Raw genomic sequence first — 21,581 nt, 5'->3', positions numbered from 1 at the left:
GTGTGTGTGTGTGTGTGTGTGTGTGTGTGTGTGTGTGTGTGTGTGTTTGCCGGGGAGGGCGTTGTTTGTTTTTCATTGCCAATCTAATCAATGCCTTGACTTATCTCCTTCTTGAACCAGGCTCTCCTAGGAAACATGTCGGGCACCTACCTCTGATATTCTTTTTACTTTCTAAACAAGTACCTACCTCTATTATAACATCTCTAAATTCCTTGGTGGCAGGAATTACATCTCAATTTTAATGACAAATAGAACCAACTTGACAATAAATTATATTATATTAAAAAAAATGACAAATAGAACCTTTGTTAACCAGACAAGGAGATCAAATAGGACTCAGTGAGAAACCCACTGTAAGGAATAGCCAATTTGTTGTTTTATTCGGAAAAATCTGTCAGGGGACTCAGTGCATTTCTCAAATAAGAAACCAGGGACAGTGGGTTGCCTCACTGAGCAGGACCACAAATGTGATTGCCATGCAGCCATCACATTTAAGTGCACACAACCATCCTAGCCCAGTGTGGAGCGCTGGTGTTAGGATGGAACAGTTAGTTGGTCCTTCACAATTGCATTCAAGGCACAGTTTGCTTCCCTCAGCTGACTGATTCTTTGTTTACTCATTTCTATGAATCCTTTGATCGTGAATATGATGACTATATGTAAACTTTGAAAATGGGCATGTAATTGTCAACTAATTTCATAATATACTCATTTCCATTCAATATGTTCAATTTGATTTCATCCAGGGCAATTTTTAGAATCTCTCACATCTGAGTCACTCAATGAAGGCAATATCTATTATGAAAGCAACGCATGGAACACCACCAGCAGCAGTAATTGCTCAATATTATGAAGCCCTTACTGTATTCAACATGCACCATACAAAGTAATTTATGTGCATTATCTCATCTAATCTTTGTAATAACCCCATGTATTAGGAGTCACTATACCTGATATTGTAGATTACAAAACAGAGGCCCAGAGATATTAAGTAATTCCCCACAGTTAACTCAGATTAAGTAATCATTGTTGTGAAGATTTCTCATCTCTTGATCAAAGAGATGGACAAGTCTTCCTGAAAAGTGTTAATGGCAATAAAAGCCTGCTATACAACATTGTTTTTACTTATGTTCCCATTTATTTCATGGTTTCGTGGTTTCTCAGCATTAAATGAAAACCTATAACGTGGATGATATTCTTGTCTCTTGATCCTAGGTTATTCAACATTGACCTTGATTGTGAAATAGTTTGACTATTTTATTATGTGTGGGATCGGGCAATGTGGGGAACGTCTATAGAACAAAAATATCACCTGGTTTCTGTTCATAGTTGAAAAGACAAACACATAGCAAACAGTGGAAAATCTGTTTGATAGCACGGAACTGATCGCTCTATGTGTGAATCCTAATGTAAGGCTGAGGCACTTGGCAAGTTTTAACAAAGGAAGTAGTGCAACATAATCACCATAGTAACCATCATATATTGAGCACCTACTGCATGTCAGATGCTATGATAGGTGGGTTTTTTTCATAACTGAAGTCTTTTTATTTTATGTACAGTGAGTTAGCATTAAGGTAGGTATCTTGGATATCTGCCGTTAATGTAGGGAACTTGGATGCCCCATTCAAGGAGGCTTACTTAATCCATCTTAATGGAGCCTATGTTCTTGGTGCACTGATGGAAACACTGGTGGTACATATTGAGGCTATATTTCTGGATCAGTCCATGCCAGTTTGAGTTGGCCTGGCAAGAAGGAGAGCCTGGCCAAATTTACTCCGATGGCTCCAGTAGAATTGCTGGTGACCCATCTTCCTTTCAGGGATGCAATGAGGCAAAAAGTGTGATAGGTATTTTATATGCACAGTCTTCTCACCAGCCTCGACAGGTATATACCATTTTTCACATTAACCAGTGAGACTAAGAAAGTTTAAATCATTTGCCTAAGGTAATACAACTAGTGAGACGCAGGGCTGGGATTTGAATGTTGCTCTGTCCCACTCCATAATGTGTTAGGTTTTTGAAATATGTAAACAAAAGTGTGGCAAAGACAACTTTTTATTCCCGGTGTCCATTTTCTCCTTCTTTAGGAATAGAGAGAAACTTCAAATTGTAGTTGAGCACATGGATACCAGTTAAATTCTACTTTCCATCATCTCTTTGCAATAAAATGTGGCCATGTGCCTGTAGTTTAGTCAGTGGGACATGAGCTAAGGGATGTGTGTAATTTCTTAAAAGAATAACTACACAACCTTCATTTCCCCTGCATCCCTTCCCTCAGCTGGAATGTGGATGGGATGGTGGGAGCTAGGGAAGCCATCTCAAGTCCTGAGATGAAAACTGCATGTGGAGAATGGGGGGAGGAAGAGAGGTTCCCAGCACCACTGGCCTTGCAATATCAGCCCTGGAATCATTATGTTTTGTCTTATGTAAGAAAGAAGTGGCTTTTGGGGCACCTGGGTGGCTCAGTCGGTTGAGTGTCTGACTTCTGCTCAGGTTGTGATCTTCCAGTTTGTGGGTTTGAGTCCTGCATCAAGCTCTGTGAGGAAGCTCAGAGCCTGGAGCCTGCTTTGGATTCTGTGTCTCCCTCTCTCTCTGCCCCTCCCCTGCTTGTGCTCTGTCTCTGTCTCTCTCAAAAATAAATAAACATGAAAATAATTTTAAAAAAGAAATAGCTTTAAAAAAAAATAGCTTGTTTAAATCACTTGTCATCTCATATTTAATACTATAGGGACCTCTATCTGAAAGAGTTCATCAAGTGGGGCAATCAAGAATAAGATGTTGGAAAAAAAAAATTAAAGCCAAGAGTGCACTGATAAACAGAAAAAGATATTCTTTGATGCATAAGGGGGTCAGGTTATGAAAGGATTTCCTTGGTGGAGCTAAGGATGTACATTTGAGTACACAAGAGCAATTGAAAGACTTTTGAGCAGGGGCTTGTATATTTATTAACCCACCAACTCCCATGCAAATGCATGTTGATTATCAATTCTGTGTGATATAACAAAAACTTTTCCTCAAAGATTAACCCATGGTTAAAGATAACCAATAATTAATAATTTGGGGAATAACTAGTAACAGATAGCCAGGAAACAGGAATGAAAGTCAGGAGATCATTTAATAATCTAGATACAAATTCTATCTACTTGGGGAGGGGTACCGATATACACATTAGAAGCTTTCACCACAGAGTGAATTCAATTCAAGAATAAGAAAGATGACATATTATTGGAGTGCAAAAACGACTCTGACTTGGATAATAAGAAAACATTCTAGAAGAAACGATGCCTAATTTGATACCTACAGAGTGAGCAGGAGCAAATCAGCTGAGGAGAGAAGAGTTATATGGAAAAGGATTAAAAAAATTTTTTTTAACGTTTATTTATTGTTGAGAGACAGAGAGAGATAGAGAATGAGCAGGGGAGGAACAGACAGAGAGGGAGACAAAGAATCCAAAGCAGGCTCCAGGCTCTGAGCTGTTAGCTCAGAGCCCGATGCAGGGCTCGATCCCATGAACCATGGGGTCATGACCTGAGTCGAAGTCAGTTACTTAACCAACTGAGCCACCCAGGCGCCCCTGGAAGAGGATGTTTTGAGTGGAGGTCATGTGAGACATCTTGGCTCATTCTGAGATCAAAAGCAAGTCAGTAGAGTCAGAATATAGAAAGTGTTGGGCGAGACTTGAAGAGCTTTCAGATGAAGTTCTGTGAATAGAGAAATTTAGGAAGAGAGAAGGAGAAAACTAAGGTCCAATTCTTCAGCAATAAAAGTACTGGTTAGCAAGACAGAGAGGAATAGATGAATGTGGCTGTATTAGTTTGGTTTTTTGCCATTCTTCTCATTAAAAGGTACAGCCTGTGGCCCCTTACCTTGAATCTGGTGACTTGCTTTTACCAATAGAATGTGGTGGAAATGTCACTGGATGATTTTCAGACCTAGACCTTGGAAGGTCTTATTGCTTCCATTTTTGTCATCTCAGAGGCCTACTCCACCAAGCCTGATACCCTGATGGAAAGAAAGGCTCAGCCAACCTTAACTAGTTCCAGTCATCACAGATAAGATAACCAGTTCCAGACATCACATCCAGAGATGTGAATGAGGCCAACTTGGATGTTCCAGTCTCAGCTGAGTTCCTAGTAAACACAGCTGTATAACATATCCTAGCCAACATCACATGGAAAAAACAAATCATCTAGTTAGACCAGATAACTGATAGTATTGTGGGAAAGAATTCTATGTTGTTTTAAGCCTCTGTGTTGGTTTGTTATACAGCAGTAGCTAACTGATACAGTGGAAGAAACTAAAATCTAGGAGGGGAAGTGGTAAATCAGAATCATGTAGTCTTGTGGAAGCAGAGGAAAAAGACCATTTCAACTAGGGTATAATCTATAGTGTCGAATGTAGGAAAGAATCAGACAGCATCTCACATTAAGAAATTATAGGCATTATCTGTAATGCCAATTACAAAGTGAAATATCTAAACTTGTCATTACTGTAGTCAGTTAATAAAAGGGCATTTTCTTTTTTTGGCCTACTGAATTTACCATCACTGTGAAAATTCCTTTCTCCCAAATTATAATACCGTTTTCAAAAAGGAACACAGAGCATCCTATAGCATACAGTCTTTTTCTTTATTTGCCACTCTTCATAAAGCTGGATGAAGCTTAAAGTTCTATTGATTTCCTTATCTGTTCAAGGCTGCTCAAGTTCACTCATAGCTTTCCACGAGGGTCTTAAACAAGAAATAAGCCCAATGGTCTGTGCCTTTTAAGTATCAGGTTTCTGCTTCCTATACTTACAGACCATCATGCTCATTAGCATCTGGTGCAACATCTACTAATATCTCTTTGTTTGTTTGTTTCCATCTCCCACTGATTTCAAGTTGGTATTCAACTGTGAGTCTGGTACTTAAAAAAAAAAGCCTCTTGAAACAACTGAGATTAGATAAGCATTTACCCATACTCTCTACAGGGTTTTGCACCAGGACCTTGGGCACTCTTGTGTTGTGAATCTCATTTGGCTTACCAAGATCTTAATGCGCCCACTGAGAGCCCCAGACAATTCAATCACAAGTTCAGCAACCCCTTACGCTGCTTTTGCTTCCTTAAGGGCTATAATTTCCCTTATCATGCTGTCAGTCTGCACTATTGCAGACTTCCTTCCTTTTCTTGGCTCATCAAACTGGTTGGAAATTGGCCTGAATTGCATATGTAAGGAAACTGAAAGAAGAGCCCGTATCATCGGTTTTCTCTTCGATTACCCATGGGCTATGATGTCTTTACTGAGTTCAGATAGCAGAGCCCAATTATCTAAAAAACTAAGATACTATTTTCTTTTAGTATCATTTATTTATAGTTATGTTATCAACTAGATGACACTTGGCATTTGATTTTTATGATTTGAGGTAATTTTAAAACTCTTGAATAGTTCTATTATTTTTAAGTTTTTACTAATCAGAAATGTATCCAATCCCATTAAAGTGAAAATATCTGTTTAAGTGCAAAGACATAAAATTTAAACCACAGGGCACTTATAAAGCTTGTACCAACTGCATTAATAATAAGCACACTTTGGTTCTCAGATCATCTCATTGGGAAGAAAAAAGAGGGAATTGTGCTGAGCCCTAAAATTTTTTAAAATGAGTATGCATGCTCTTTTTATTTATTTTTTAATTTTTTTCAACGTTTTTTATTTATTTTTGGGACAGAGAGAGACAGAGCATGAATGGGGGAGGGGCAGAGAGAGAGGGAGACACAGAATCGGAAACAGGCTCCAGGCTCCGAGCCATCAGCCCAGAGCCTGACGCGGGGCTCGAACTCACGGACCGCGAGATCGTGACCTGGCTGAAGTCGGACGCTTAACCGACTGCGCCACGCAGGCGCCCCTGCATGCTCTTTTTATTATAAAGTAATACATAGTTATACATACTACCATTATGAAAATTATGCCATATGGATATGATGCAAGGTAGACTCTAAGTTTGTGGTTAAGTTACTCCAGAGACCATGGAACAGAAAGGGTCACAGACCAAAATAAGATGCTCGAGTCACTCAGACCATTAAGTCATTTTAAATACTTAGCAAGAAGAAAGAGGCAAGAGATGTGATAGGAAAAGGGAAAGTAGAGTAGGAGTCTCCTGCCTGAATTCTGGATTATGTAATGATATAAATACCATCTTTCTCCTGCTGATGCTGATGTGGTTATGAGGAGCACAGGTGATGTTTGAGCAAAAGGGCTTGGCAGATGGAAGGTGCCTACACCAACACATACATTTTATAACAGAGGCCAGTACACCTGGCCATAGTTAAAGGTTGCCAATTAACCTGATGAGCAGTAACAGGCTTTGTCAGAATGTATGTCATCCGAAGGTGGACAACTTAATACACCTGAATGTTGAGCGCCCCATCTAACTCATGTACATTTACCATATGATGCATATTAGATACTTAGTACACACATGCTTTACTTACTTGATCCACAGCCAGCTTGTCTCATACGTAACTAACATCTACATCCATGGAACACGCCTATTCTGCAAGCTACTTGCTTATTCCTTCTCTTACCTAACACGGTTTATGAATTTTGCCTATGCCTTATAAGATACTAAGTTATTCATTATGCTTAACATATCCATCCCATTTTCTTGTCTTCCAAAGCAGATTTAAATATTCTCAACTACAGGAAACACATATCACTCATTTATTCAGCAAATGTATATTGAAAATGTACTATATTCTAGGCAAAATTCAAGTGGTGGTGATACAGCAGAGAACAAAGACACAAAACCTTCTAAAATTTTGAGTGGTCAAAACTTTTTATTCACAGTGATGCATGATATATTTAAAATTTTTCTTGTAATGATCTTTATTTTGTTTGTATTAATTTTTACTAAATGTGGAAAAATACAAGTAAGCCTATAATTATATTTTGAGCACATTTGAAAACATAGTGATTGCACACTTAAAAGAAAATGTAACTTTTCAAAATAACCTGTAGGCAATATAGGAAAATGTAACACTTGCGGAAGGATGTTTAGCTGTGATTAGAAAAAAAAAAAAAAAAAAAAAAAAAAAAAAAAAAGTCCTCATCCCACATGGGAGGGATTAAATGGGCCATTCAAAGCCAGTTTAGATTCAATACACATTGGAACAAAAGGGATAAGGATACAAATATAAAGGTAAGATCTGATTAGCTCTGAAGAAGAAACAAAATGAAACAGCAACATTATCTTAAACCACTGTGAGGACTTTAAAATTTTAGAATTTCGCTTTAACTACTTTAAAAGACACTACCACAGAAAGCTATGTATTTGGGAGTTTAAATGTCAATTTTCTACATTCAGGTGTTCTGGTATTTTGTGCTATTTTAAAGAACCGAAATACTTATATTTTTGTTGGTATTGTTATTGTTATTTCAGATCTTTTTAAAAAATCTGAAATTTGAATCCTTTCTATCTTACATTTCAACCAGTTTTAAAAATTTTTATATAAACAAGGTGCACCTGCTTAGAAAGCATTCTTCCATATGTAAATCATTTCCAAAAGAAAGAGAACAATGAAAATTGACAGAGCAAAGCTTCAACTGCACAAACAATTCCTACTTTAGTTCAAAGACTTTCTGAAAAGTAGAATACCCATCTGTAAGTGATAAAACTAAAAGAAGATAAATTGGTAATATATTCTTTGAAACACAAATTTAAACTTTCACTCAATAAAAACATTTCAGCTCTTGCAAATAACAAAAAGTTGTTTTAAAAAGTCTTCAAAGGTATCAAATAAGGCACAAATTGTTTGAAAACTAAAGAGTCAAAGGAACATATCTGGAGTTGGTTTATAATTATGTCCTCATTTTCCCCAAAACCAAGGCTCCAAAAAAACTTTTTTTGTAAGAACTAAAAAATATGCACAAAGAATACATAAAAAATACACTCAAAACTCTGCAATGACATCATTAATACCCTTTGTCTTTTTAAGGATTTTACCTTTTGAAAAATAAATATTATTTTACTTTCTTTTTAAAAATTATTGGTTGAATTTATTTCATTTTTACACTGGGAATAGTTTGTTATTTCTGTTCATTTTATTGTAATTACTCTTGCTTAGTAATTATTTTCACTGGAATGTTAAGGTATGGGTATCACTCACTCACATTTTATAGTTCATTTTTTGATGATTTATAATATTTATAAATTTTCATATTTTAAGTGTATTAAATACTTACTTTTACAGTTTTTAATTCTAAACACTTTTATTTATTTTTATTTATTTATTTATTTTAGAGAGAAAGAGAACAAGCAGGGGAGAGGGGCAGAGAGAGAGAGAGAGAGAGAGAATCTCAAGGAGGCTCAACTCAGCATGGAGCCCAACACAGGGCTCAATCCCACAACCCTAGGATCATGACATGAGCCGAAATCAAGAGTTGGACGTTCGACTACCTGAGCCACCCAGGCACCCCCTAAGCACTTTTAAATGCAGTTTTGTCATTTTTCTCTTGTATTGCATCATTGTGTATGTATTGCTCAAATCATAGTTAACAGTCTTGATATTTCCAAATCTCCAAATTTGAGGTTGATACTAATACACAAACAGATAAATGTAGCTTTTAGGATGTTTGTATGAGAAGGTAATCAAGAAATTTAAGTGTTCTAAAGTTTTAATTTTCATTGGCTTATTCCTAAACTCATCTTTCCCCACAGCTGTTCAGCAACCTTATGCTTCCAATTGTTGAGAACAAAAATCATGGCATTGTCCTTGAAGTTCCTTCCCTCTTGCTATACAATCATCAGTAGCAAATCCTGTCGAATGCACCTTCAAAACATTTTCAGAAACAGAGCCCTTTATCATCTTCTCTGCAGATGCCCTGGTCTAAGGTCTCCATCATCTCATTCTGGATTACTCTGGCATCCCTATAGCATCCAGGATGATCCTCCTAAATTTCAGATCCAAACACATCACTCCTTTGAGCCAGACTTTCCTAGAGCTCCCCATACCTTTTCGAGTCCAGAAGTCCTTACAAGATTAGTCCTCACTCCTTTGTGAACACTCAAGAGGGACGGGAAGTCTATTGCATTTATTCATGTTTTTGTTTATGATGTTCTTTCTTCTTGATGCTTCCAAACTCCTCTTTTTATCATTCCTTTTCTGTTTAGAGAACTTCCTATAACCATTCTGTTAAGGCAGGTCTGTTGTTGACAGGTTTTCTGTTTTGCCTCATCTGAGAATGTCTTGATTTCCCCTTCCTTCCTGAAGGATATTTTTGCTGGATATAGGATTCTGGGTTGATCTTTTCTTTCAGTACTTTAAAAATGCTGTACCACTTACTTCTGGCCTCCATGTTTTCTGATAAGTCCACTGTTACTCAAATTGCTTCCCCCCTATAAATAAAGTGTTTCTCTCTGGCTTTTTAATTGTTTTTTTTTTTTTTTTTTTTTTGGTCTTTATTTAAAAAAAAATTTTTTTTAACGTTTATTTATTTTTGAGATAGAGAGAGACAGAGCATGAACGGGGGAGGGGCAGAGAGAGAGGGAGACACAGAATCGGAAACAGGCTCCAGGCTCTGAGCTGTCAGCACAGAGCCCGACGCGGGGCTTGAACTCACAAACTGTGAGATCATGACCTGAGCCGAAGTCGGAAGCTTACCCGACTGAGCCACCCAGGCACCCCTGGTCTTTATTTTTGAAAAGTTCGACTATGATGTTTTTTGGTATAGATTTCTTTAAGCTTATATTATTTGGGATTTGTTCAACTTCTTAAATCTATACATTTATGGTATTTTTATTTGGTTTTTGTCAAATTTGGGAAATTTCTGGCCATTGTTTCTCCTAATACTTTTCCAGTACTGCCTCTTTCTCTTCTCCTTCTGGGACTCTGATGATATGGGCATTAGATCTTTTGTATTAGTCCTATAGGTCCCTGAGGCTTTGTTCATTTTTATGTTTTTAGTCCTCTTCCTCTATTCAGAATGAGTAATTGCTATTATTCCATTTTTTGGCTTATTGATTGTTTTCTCCTCTGCCCCTCTGTTCTATTGCTAAGTCCATCTACTGAGGTTTTCTAATTTCACTTATTTTACTTTTTAGTTCTAAAATAAACAATTTTCCATTTGGTTCTTCTTTATATTTTCTAATTCCTTGCTGAGACTATTTTTTTCCATTATTTTTAAGTGTGTTCATAATTGCTTATTGAAGCATTTTTGCAATGGCTGTGTTAAAACCTCTGGCAGCAAATTCTAACATTGTCAAATCTGTTTTGACATCTATTGATTGTCTTTTTAAATTCTGTTTGATATCTCCTGGTCCGACAATGGCCCTTAGCTAGAGGTGCTTTTATTATGTCTTTTTTTTCCATATAAGGGAATGGAAGCTCAGATGGGCCCCAGAACATAGCGTTCAAAATGGGGCTGGGAGCTGAAACCAGAATCCAACTATGTATGATACCAAAGCCAGGCTCTCAAGCTCTCAAATTACAGACAAATATGTGTAGTGTGATTCTATTTTTATAAGAAAAAAATGTACAGCTAGATATGGATTTCTAGCATAGAAAAAAAAAAACTTAAGAATAGATTTCAAAATCTTAGCTGGTATTTTTAATGAACATAATATTTAGATGATTTCCCTTTTTGTTTTTCTGTGTTTTAAATTATCTGCAACAATCTCAGCTTAATCACCTATCCATTTTATGATTTTGAATAAAACTCTGAATATCTTGCATATTTGTTGAAACTAATTGAAAGTTGTGTTTTTGATGTTTTGTTTCTCATATGAATAGTCACAAATTATGTGCTCTAAAAAAAGTCAATTAAATGTTAAAAAATATAAAATTACTCTTTACTTTTAAACTCTTATTTGCAGGAAGTAGATTTAACACAGTTTTGTTAAGGGAGAAATTTTGTTTTCTGTTTATTTTCCTCATATTCTTTAATGCCCATTTCATCTATAGTCAAAGTAATTTAGAACTTAAATCAGATTATCTTCAAACCAGCATTTTTTTGGTAGTGAAAATAATTAAATATATTCCATGGTCCCTCCATTCTCTCACCCTCTTCTTTCCTCTTCTACAGTCAGTATTTAAAGTAGCAACAGAAACCTTTCGAATGATAATATATTTTTTTCTAATAGACTTGAATGACATGGTATATTTTCACATCGTGTTGCCATGACTACCAAACCCTTCAGCTCATCTTCATTTAAAATTTTTTTTTCAACGTTTATTACGTTTATTTATTTTTGGGACAGAGAGAGACAGAGCATGAACGGGGGAGGGGCAGAGAGAGAGGAAGACACAGAATCGGAAACAGGCTCCAGGCTCTGAGCCATCAGCCCAGAGCCTGACGCGGGGCTCGAACTCATGGACGGTGAGATCGTGACCTGGCTGAAGTCGGATGCTTAACCGACTGCGCCACCCAGGCGCCCCTCATCTTCATTTAAATATGTTCACTGTTAAATTAGACATGTAGCTTAAGCAATTTAGGATGTTCCACAACTTTTGTTTAAAACATGGTTATATGCTAAGTCTCAAGTTCACTCTTTCGGTGAGAATAATGCTGGCATGTTGCTGGCTATGGAACATCTATTCTGCCTCACATCTTCCAAAGGCTGTTACAAAGAAAAAGCCAACACTTGTCTAGAAGATTTTCAAGTTTCAAATTCAAAGGAATTTGCCACTCAGGTACAGAGCAAAATTTATGAATGTTGTGAAATAAGTCAGAAAGCTTTTCCTAAATTCTAACATGTCTGGGTTGACATTGAGACTTCTTAAGCATACCCACAAGCCCACAGAAGAATACTGAAAAACCTTCAAATGACAACAAAGGTCTCTTCTTGGCTGATTTAGAAATGTCTGTCTAGATACAGACCCCTTTAGCCCCTCTCTGTGTGAAGGTGTGATTGTTGCACATTGCAGGGAATTCACACGGACTTGCTATTCAGGGGTGAACTTTGCAGAGAAAGAAGCAGTGGCCATAAAAGAATAGTCAGCATCCAAAAGTTTAAACTTGGCCACCTCTTTTCAAGCCTTGCATACTAGAGAATGAAGATATGAATTTAGTCTGTATGTGTTTGTGTGTGTGTGTACGTGTGTTTGTGTGCGTGTGTGTGCAGGCATGTCAGGGTAAGCATAATTTTGCACACACTAGACTGCTTAAATCCTGTTTTTTAAAACCTGACTAGCTTTGAGGAAGACTTTAATGTTATTCAAATACAAATCTTTCCAATTGAAAACAAAACCAAAATATTTGTTTTATTTAAAAAAGATTTTTTAAAATGTTTATTCATTTTTGAGAGACACAGAGAGACACAATGTGAGCAGGGGAGGGGCAGAGAGAGACAGACACAGAATCTGAAGCAGGCTCCAGGTTCTGGGCTGGAACCCACGAATTGTGAGATCCTGACCTGAGCCGAAGCTGGGTGGTCAACCGACTGAGCCACCCAGGTGCCTGTGTTTTTTTACTTTTAATTTTTTTCCCAAAATCTTTAAATAAGTAACAATATAACAAAGAGAAATAAATTGGTTTGATCCTGATAACTCTTAGACTTGATCTTTAAAATGATACTTCTTTAAATTTTACAGATTTAAAGTGCAACAAATATATCTCAATTCTAATGTCTACTCAGAAATTCACATTAATTACTAAGAACTGCTAAATTTTCTAATATCATATTTTATTTTCTATTAAAAGTCTATTAAGATGAGCTTTTGCCTAGGTGAAACTATAAGATCAAATTCTAAACTATAAAACTATAATGCTCAATAAATAACTGTGGATAAATGTATTGGAAAGGATGACAGTCAGTATATTTTTATTAGTAAACCTAATTCTCCATAAAGTGTTAAGGTTTTTATTAAAATGAGCTGTTCATAAATCCTAATGCACTGTCTAATCTTCCTACCTGCAGTGTCTCTCAAAATGGAATACTAAAAATAATTAACAAGTCAAAACAGGGAAGGAATTCTAATAATCCTTCATTTTGAATTCCAGGATCACTGACTGACAGTCACTACTTATTGCAAATGACCCCTGGTCTTATTTTGGTTTTCAGTAAATCAAACCAATAATAAATAAATTAAAAGTGACCTTTTCATTTAAGTGAAGCAGGTGGAGTAAAATATTTAACAGGTTTAAGGAAGCAAACAAAAGTGTGTGAACTTATTGGTTTAAATTTCCCTGAGACAGTCCTTATCTACTTAGCCCTTTCTTCTGAGGAGAAAAATTAGCTTAAAGAGTAGGGTTACTGACATGTGACTACATCGCTTTAGAATTTTCCAATGGTGTTCCACTGCCCAAAGAATAAAACCCAAATTCTTTCCCTTGGCCCCCACCTCTCCCTCTGATTCATATTCTTCCTCTTGTGCATCATTTTCTATGTTCTAACCTCAGCACCCTAGTTCCATTCCTTAAATATATCAACCTCATTCCTGCCTCAGGGACTTTGCATCTGCTTAGGATAGTAATCCTTGTATCTTCATAGCTCTCAAACCAAATGATACCTTTTAGGTCTTTCCTAAGCTTCACTGTTAAAAGTAGCCCTCTCTGAGGCCTTGAAAATTATTTTAATAATTTATTTATTTACCTATGTGTTTGTTTTCTGTCTAGTCTAAGTAGAATAATGGATAAACTTATTTTAGAACCATGCCTAGAACCGCATCTGACACATATTATGTGCTCAATAATATATACAGACTGAATGACCCTCAGGTTATTTCAAAGGTAGGTTCTGTGACAGTGTAATTTTGTCTAAGAACTAATATTTGCATAATCATTTTGCAACTTACCAAAATTTCCATGTACAATATCTCATTATATTCTTAGACCTTTATAAAATCTGAAGAAATTAAGGTAAGATGATATTGTTCTTTCTACAGTTTAGAAACTGTATGGGCCACATCGTGACTCATATCCGGATTTAAGTGGTGTGGTTGATGTTGATATCATGTACTTCACTGTCACTTCTCCATTCTTCATGAGCCCCAGGTGGCTGGGATTAAATGATGGGACAGCAACACATGTAACGCATATGGCCATGTGGACTGTGAACCAGCCTACCCACATTTGGCATCAGTGCTACCTGATCTGACCACCAAGCTGTTGCTATCCCCAGTAGGCACAAAGTCACCATTTCTTCCTTCCAATATTAATTCTGCTTAGAATAAAGGAAAATAAATGCTATGTGCTTAAAGCCATTGGATCTTCATTAGTGTTACAAAACGTGGTCATGGAAACTTCTATCCCTAGGAGAACAATCTAGCATTATAACCAGAGGAATAGGTATTTTGCCTGAAATATGAACATTTTTTTTGGATTCCTGGAATCTTTGGGCTAGAAATTAACTTTTATAGGTGACAAAAATAAGGAACGGAGAGGACAAAGTGATCTGTAAAAGATCACTTAGCTACTTAGTGGTTGAGCCAGGACTGAGTCCAGATTGCTGTCCTTCCAATCTATATGATTTATGCCTTTTTTGAAATTATATCAGACACTTGGTAATTTTGCAGGGCTTGAAAGTATGGTAACAAGGAGAACAAGATAAAAATGTAAGTAATCTGTAGGCTGTGATGATACCCAGTGATTTTTATTGAACAAATACACACATACCATTGATTTACTGGACAAATGTTTATTCCATGCCTATTTTATTGTAGGTTCTATTCTAGACACTAGGGATATAATGGAGAACATGATAGCATTTCTCTCTTCAAGAGCTCATGGTCAAATGGAGAGACTAACCAATACTAAATGTGTAATTTTGACACACAGTGTTAGGTGCTATGATAAACACAAGCATTTGGGAACACAGAGATGTGGCAACTAACCCAGATGGTGACCAGCTGGGAAGAGCTCCTGATGCATACTTTTCCCAGACTAAGATCTAAAGGATGAGAAAGAAATGTTTGTGTGAAGAGGGAAAATGTTTCAGGTAGAGAGGAACATGCATGTCAAAGTGCATGCCTTAATGTATCTTCTCATCCATGATGACCAAAACACAAAAAAACAAAATAGCATTTATTCTTATTTTTTTGTGAAAAATGGTACTTCAATACCTGATTGCTTCATATGTGTTTTTATTTGGACTATCACCTTATAAAAGATTCATCACCCTGGCAAAGTGGGTTATAGTGAGACCCCATCGGCTGAAAGTGCAGAGGGGCAGGTCTTTATGAACTTTGAAGAAGGCCAGGTTCACATTTATCTTGATCACTTATACCTTCCTCAGAAAATCTTTGGTGTAATTTTAAAGTCTTTGGTGTGATTTAAAATAAACATATTAAGGTGGCACTTCCTTATTCTTCGGCCAACTGCCTTGAAGCATTTAGGCTCTAGCTAGGTCTTTGTAAATTAATAACCCAGAAATTTAAAAGCAAGCGAATTGTTTTTCTAAAAATCTACATGTCTAGAACTATCTTCACAATAATTATAAAAGTCATAAATTAGAATTTCCTTCTCTAAGGATAATCAGAAATAGATGTTAATCAAAACAAAAGCTGAATACTCTTTCTTTCAATCTTTGTCCAATTTATGCACTCATTTCAGGTATCTGCCAAAATGTCACATGTTTCTAGTTTTACCGAACCAAGCAGAATGATTTTGAGTATGCATTTGCTTCTTTCCTTCATTGAAAAGTAACTATGGAGAGCCATCCATTTCCTAAGTACTCTTCTAGGTACTAGGAACACAGTCACATTCCTATCCGCAAGGAATTTACAGAAAGAGGGAGAGACTGGAGGGAGGGTAGAAATAGAGAAGCTGCCAGTAAGAACAGCAGGAAAGAGGGTGCCTGTGCCATAGTGGGCTGGATCCTGTAGACTCTGCAACCCAGAACTATGGAATCAGAATCTTGGGAGGTTTGGCCTTGACAATTTACATTAACAACAACAACAACAACAACAACAACAACAACAACAACAACTCTTCAAGTTATTCCCAAACACATTCAAGTTTGAGAACCTTTGCTTTGGCAAGGTGAGGTCACTGAAGAGTTTTAAGCAAACAAGTAGGGTGAGGGGTTAAGTGTTTTAGGAGCAGTACATTGCTATCTGTATGGGGAGGGAGGCAGGGTATTTTAATTTTGCAATGCGAACTGGACCATTTTGATAATATGGCATCAAATATGGGAGGAAGTGTGGGGTTATGCACAGAGATGAAATAACATTTAGGACTTGGATGAAGAATTAGTTTCACATGTTACTTAATCATTAGTTGAAAGTTAGTATTTTTATTTATTTTGTCTTTTTGTGAAAGCATATTTCCATTTGATCCAAATGCCTTAGTTAAAATATCAGGTAACAAAGGTGACAATGATTTGGAGCTAGGCAAGCACAGAAACAGGGAGGGTGCAATGATCTAAGCAAGAGATAAAGAAGATGAAAAATGGTGCTAGGAACAGGGTGTCATAGAACAACAGCGGAAGAATTAAAGGACTTGGCTCCCAATTGGATGGAAAAGACAAGAAGCAAATAGCTGTGACCTAAAAAAAATCATTATTTTGTAATTATTGGATATGGAACTGAGTTGATATGATTTACCTTAATGAGATCGCTTTATGGAAGTGCTTCACTGGAAAGCAGGCCAAAGAAAGCACAGCTTAGCTTTATCCTTCACTGTTCTGAAAACAGCCACCCTGATGACAGGGTTTGTGCATCATCACCTTGGATTTAAGCCTTGCTATTCTGCTTTGGGCTTTTGCACACTGTGCTGCAATGATGTGCCTGTGCGCCCGCCTCTCGCATCGCACTGTAAGTGCCTCAGTAGCAGGGTCCATGCTCTTCTACTGCTACAGTGGTCTGCACCCTGGAGACCCTCCATACTTGGTTTTAAAATATACAAACTGATGAACAGTGGCACTGATTGTAAGTAGCATTTTCTGGCTTTCTAACTTCCAGAGAACCCTTAGCGCATGCCTCGACTCTTCAACAAGCCCACACTGTCCTCTGGCGGTATTCCCATCCCGGAAAATCCAAATGAAAGGTGTTCCAGGCAGTCACACAGAGAGTTGGGGTTCTACATGTCCTATCAGGGAATAGCTTGAGTCTGAGAACTCCTGCGTGAACTGTAGCAGATGGCTTTCCAGATGTTTTTCCTGGTTAACAGCTGTCATCAGTTAGACTTTGGAGAAATGACCGGGGCTTTTCCATGGCCGTTCAGATTAAATTCTACAAAACTTTTATATAAAAGAGTGAAAGTACTGCTACTTGTAAAGATTATACTTAGAGTTGCTTAATAGAATTTTTTTAAAAAAACTGGAATTTTTAAAGCTTTGGATTTGCTTTCAAGACTTTACTTGCTAACATTCTCCAATTCAAGACAATTCTAGAAGGGCAGAGGTGAATGGGACCTGGAAGATGATTCATTATAAATGAGGAAACGCAGACCTACCCAAGCTGGGTGACATGTATAAAGTCCGTGGCTCACTTGTGCAGAGGTTTAGAATCCAGCACTTGTGGGAGTTTGCTTAATGTATAAGAATTCTGCCTTAGGTTTATTTTGATTAAGTGCTTATTTTACTCTCCCACTCATACCTATTGCCCTTTTCTTCCTAAATTCCTTCTATTTCTTTGGTGCCCATCTCTCTTTCCTCCATGATTTGTGATTAATAAAGTTCAGTCGAATGGAGTGACCCTAATATAAGCCAGCAAATATTATTACTGGTTATTTGATGAACACCAAGTTATATCTATGTAAATCAATTATGTTTATGGTAGATAATGAAATTGAGAAAGAAAATTCTATGGTCTAATGAAAAGGTCTATTTAGTGGGTCTGATCATGAGTTAGTGAAAAGTTTACCTGTTAATATATTGGGGAACCTGGGTAGCTCTGCTGGTTAAGCATCCAGCTCTTGAATTTAGCTCAGGTCATGATCTCATGGTCATGAGATTGAGCCCCATGTCACACCAAGCGTAGAGCCTGCTTGGGATTCTCTCCCTCTCTCTGTCCTTCCCCACTGGTTTTCTCTTTCTCTGTCTCTCAAAGTAAATAAACATTAAAAACATAAATGTTAATAGTATTACGCTAAACCTTTCACATATATCCTTGTATTAATTTATTTTTATTTATTTTTATTTTTATTTTTTTTTCAATATATGAAATTTATTGTCAAATTGGTTTCCATACAACACCCAGTGCTCATCCCAAAAGGTGCCCTCAATACCTATCACCCACACTCCCCTCCCTCCCACCCCCCATCAACCCTCAGTTTGTTCTCAGTTTTTAAGAGTCTCTTATGATTTGGCTCTCTCCCACTCTAACCCCCATTTTTTTTTCCTTCCCCTCCCCCATGGGTTTCTGTTAAGGTTCTCAGGATCCACATAAGAGTGAACACATATGGTATCTGTCTTTCTCTGTATGACTTATTTCACTTAGCATAACACTCTCCAATTCCATCCACGTTGCTACAAAGGCCATATTTCATTCTTTCTAATTGCCACGTAGTACTCCATTGTGTATATAAACCACAATTTTTATCCATTCATCAGTTGATGGACATTTTGGCTCTTTCCATAATTTGGCTATTGTTGAGAGTGCTGCTATAAACATTGGGGTATGAGTGCCCCTATGCATCAGCACTCCTGTATCCCTTGGGTAAATTCCTAGCAATGCTATTGCTGGGTCATAGGGTAGGTCTATTTTTAATTTTTTGAGGAACCTCCACACTGTTTTCCAGAGTGGCTGTACCAGTTTGCATTCCCACCAACAGTGCAAGAGGGTTCCCGTTTCTCCACATCCTCGCCAGCATCTATAGTCTCCTGATTTGTTCATTTTGGCCACTCTGACTGGCGTGAGGTGATATCTGAGTGTGGTTTTGATTTGTATTTCCCTGATGAGGAGTGACATTGAGCAGCTTTTCATGTGCCTGTTGGCCATCCGGATGTCTTCTCTAGAGAACTGTCTATTCATGTTTCCTGCCCATTTCTTCACTGGGTTATTTGTTTTTCGGGTGTGGAGTTTGGTGAGCTCTTTATAGATTCTGGATACTAGTCCTTTGTCCAATATGTCATTTGCAAATATCTTTTCCCATTCCGTTGGTTGCCTTTTAGTTTTGTTGGTTGTTTCCTTTGCTGTGCAGAAGCTTTTTATCTTCATAAGGTCCCAGTAGTTCATTTTTGCTTTTAATTCCCTTGCCTTTGGGGATGTGTCAAGTAAGAAATTGCTATGGCTGAGGTCAGAGAGGTCTTTTCCTGCTTTCTCCTCTAGGGTTTTGATGGTTTCCTGTCTCACATTCAGGTCCTTTATCCATTTTGAGTTTATTTTTGTGAATGGTGTGAGAAAGTGGTCTAGTTTCAACCTTCTGCATGTTGCTGTCCAGTTCTCCCAGCACCATTTGTTAAAGAGACTGTCTTTTTTCCATTGGATGTTCTTTCCTACTTTGTCAAAGATTAGTTGGCCATATGTTTGTGGGTCTAGTTCTGGGGTTTCTATTCTATTCCATTGGTCTATGTGTCTGTTTTTGTGCCAATACCATGCTGTCTTGATGATGACAGCTTTGTAGTAGAGGCTACAGTCTGGGATTGTGATGCTTCCTGCTTTGGTCTTCTTCTTCAAAATTACTTTGGCTATTCAGGACCTTTTGTGGTTCCATATGAATTTTAGGATTGCTTGTTCTAGCTTCGAGAAGAATGCTGGTGCAATTTTGACTGGGATTGCATTGAATGTGTAGATAGCTTTGGGTAGTATTGACATTTTGACAATATTTATTCTTCCAATCCATGAGCAGGGAATGTTTTTCCATTTCTTTATATCTTCTTCAATTTCCTTCATAAGCTTTCTATAGTTTTCAGCATACAGATCTTTTACATCTTTGGTTAGATTTATCCCTGGGTATTTTATGCTTCTTGGTGCAATTGTGGATGGGATCAGTTTCTTTATTTGTGTTTCTGCTGCTTCATTATTAGTGTATAAAAATGCAACTGATTTCTGGACATTGATTTTGTATCCTGCAACTTTGTTAAATTCATGTATCAGTTCTAGCAGACTTCTGGTGGAGTCTATCGGATTTTCCATGTATAATATCATGTCATCTGCAAAAAGTGAAAGCTTGACTTCATCTTTGCCAATTTTGATGCCTTTGATTTCCTTTTGTTGTCTGATTGCTGATGCTAGCATTTCCAACACTATGTTCAACAACAGTGGTGAGAGTGGACATCCCTGTCGTGTTCCTGATCTCAGGGAAAAAGCTCTCAGTTTTTCCCCATTGAGGATGATGTTAGCTGCAGGCTTTTCATCAATGGCTTTTATGATCTTTAAGTATGTTCCTTCTATCCCGACTTTCTCAAGGGTTTTTATTAAGAAAGGGTGCTGGATTTTGTCAAAGGCCTTTTCTGCATCGATTGACAGGATCATATGGTCCTTATCTTTTCTTTTATTAATGTGATGTATCACATTGATTGATTTGCGAATGATAAACCAGCCTTGCAGCCCAGGAATGAATCCCACTTGATCATGGTGAATAATTCTTTGTATATGCTGTTGAATTCGATTTGCTAGTATCTTAATGAGAATTTTTGCATCCATCTTCATCAGGGATATTGGCCTGTAGTTCTTTTTTTTACTGGGTCTCTGTCTGGTTTAGGAATCAAAGTAATACTGGCTTCATAGAATGAGTCTGGAAGTTTTCCTTCCCTTTCTATTTTTTGGAGTAGCTTGAGAAGCATAGGTATTATCTCTGCTTTAAACGTCTGGTAGAACTCCACTGGGAAGCCATCTGGTCCTGGACTCTTATTTGTTGGGAGATTTTTGATGACTGATTCAATTTCTTCGCTGGTATGGGTCTGTTCAAGCTTTCTATTTCCTCCTGATTGAGTTTTGGAAGCATGTGGGTGTTTAGGAATTTGTCCATTTCTTCCAGGTTGTCCAATTTGTTGGCATATAATTTTTCATAGTATTCCCTGATAATTGCTTGAATCTCTGAGGGATTGGTTGTAATAATTCCATTTTCATTCATGATTTTATCTATTTGGGTCATCTCCCTTTTGAGAAGCCTGGCTAGAGGTTTGTCAATTTTGTTTATTTTTTCAAAAAACCAACTCTTGGTTTCGTTGGTCTGCTTTAGAATTTTTTTAGATTCTATATTGTTTATTTCTGCTCTGATCTTTATTATTTCTTTTCTTCTGCTGGGTTTAGGCTGCCTTTGCTGTTCTGCTTCTATTTCCTTTAGGGGTGCTGTTAGATTTTGTATTTGGGATTTTTCTTGTTTCTTGAGATAGGCCTGGATTGCAATGTATTTTCCTCTCAGGGCTGCCTTCGCTGCATCCCAAAGCATTTGGATTGTTGTATTTTCATTTTCGTTTGTTTCCATATATTTTTAAATTTCTTCTCTAATTGCCTGGTTGACCCATTCATTCTTTAGTAGGGTGTTCTTTAACCTCCATGCTTTTGGAGGTTTTTCAGACTTTTTCCTGTGGCTGATTTCAAGCTTCATAACATTGTGGTCTGAAAATATGCATGGTATGATTTCAATTCTTGTATACTTATGAAGGCTGTTTTATGACCCAGTATGTGATCTATCTTGGAGAATGTTCCATGTGCACTCGAGAAGAAAGTATATTCTGTTGCTTTGGGATGCAGAGTTCTAAATATATCTGTCAAGTCCATCTG

At 37.2% G+C, this 21,581-nt stretch overlaps 1 protein-coding gene and 1 pseudogene across 2 annotated transcripts in view; both read right to left on the bottom strand.

The window, feature by feature from the left end:
• B3GALT1 (beta-1,3-galactosyltransferase 1) overlaps nt 1-21,581 on the bottom strand; it is a 524,490-nt gene that overhangs the window by 149,698 nt on the left and 353,211 nt on the right. The window lies entirely within an intron of this gene.
• Nucleotides 1,529-2,522, bottom strand: LOC121030652 (40S ribosomal protein S29-like; annotated as a pseudogene).

The sequence above is a fragment of the Herpailurus yagouaroundi genome, unplaced genomic scaffold (assembly GCF_014898765.1).
Source record: "Herpailurus yagouaroundi ecotype Mexico unplaced genomic scaffold, PumYag 140, whole genome shotgun sequence".
In the NCBI taxonomy this organism is placed as follows: Eukaryota; Metazoa; Chordata; class Mammalia; order Carnivora; family Felidae; genus Herpailurus; species Herpailurus yagouaroundi.
Note: the sequence above shows the minus strand (reverse complement) of the source record. Positions and strands in the feature narration are given on the sequence as shown.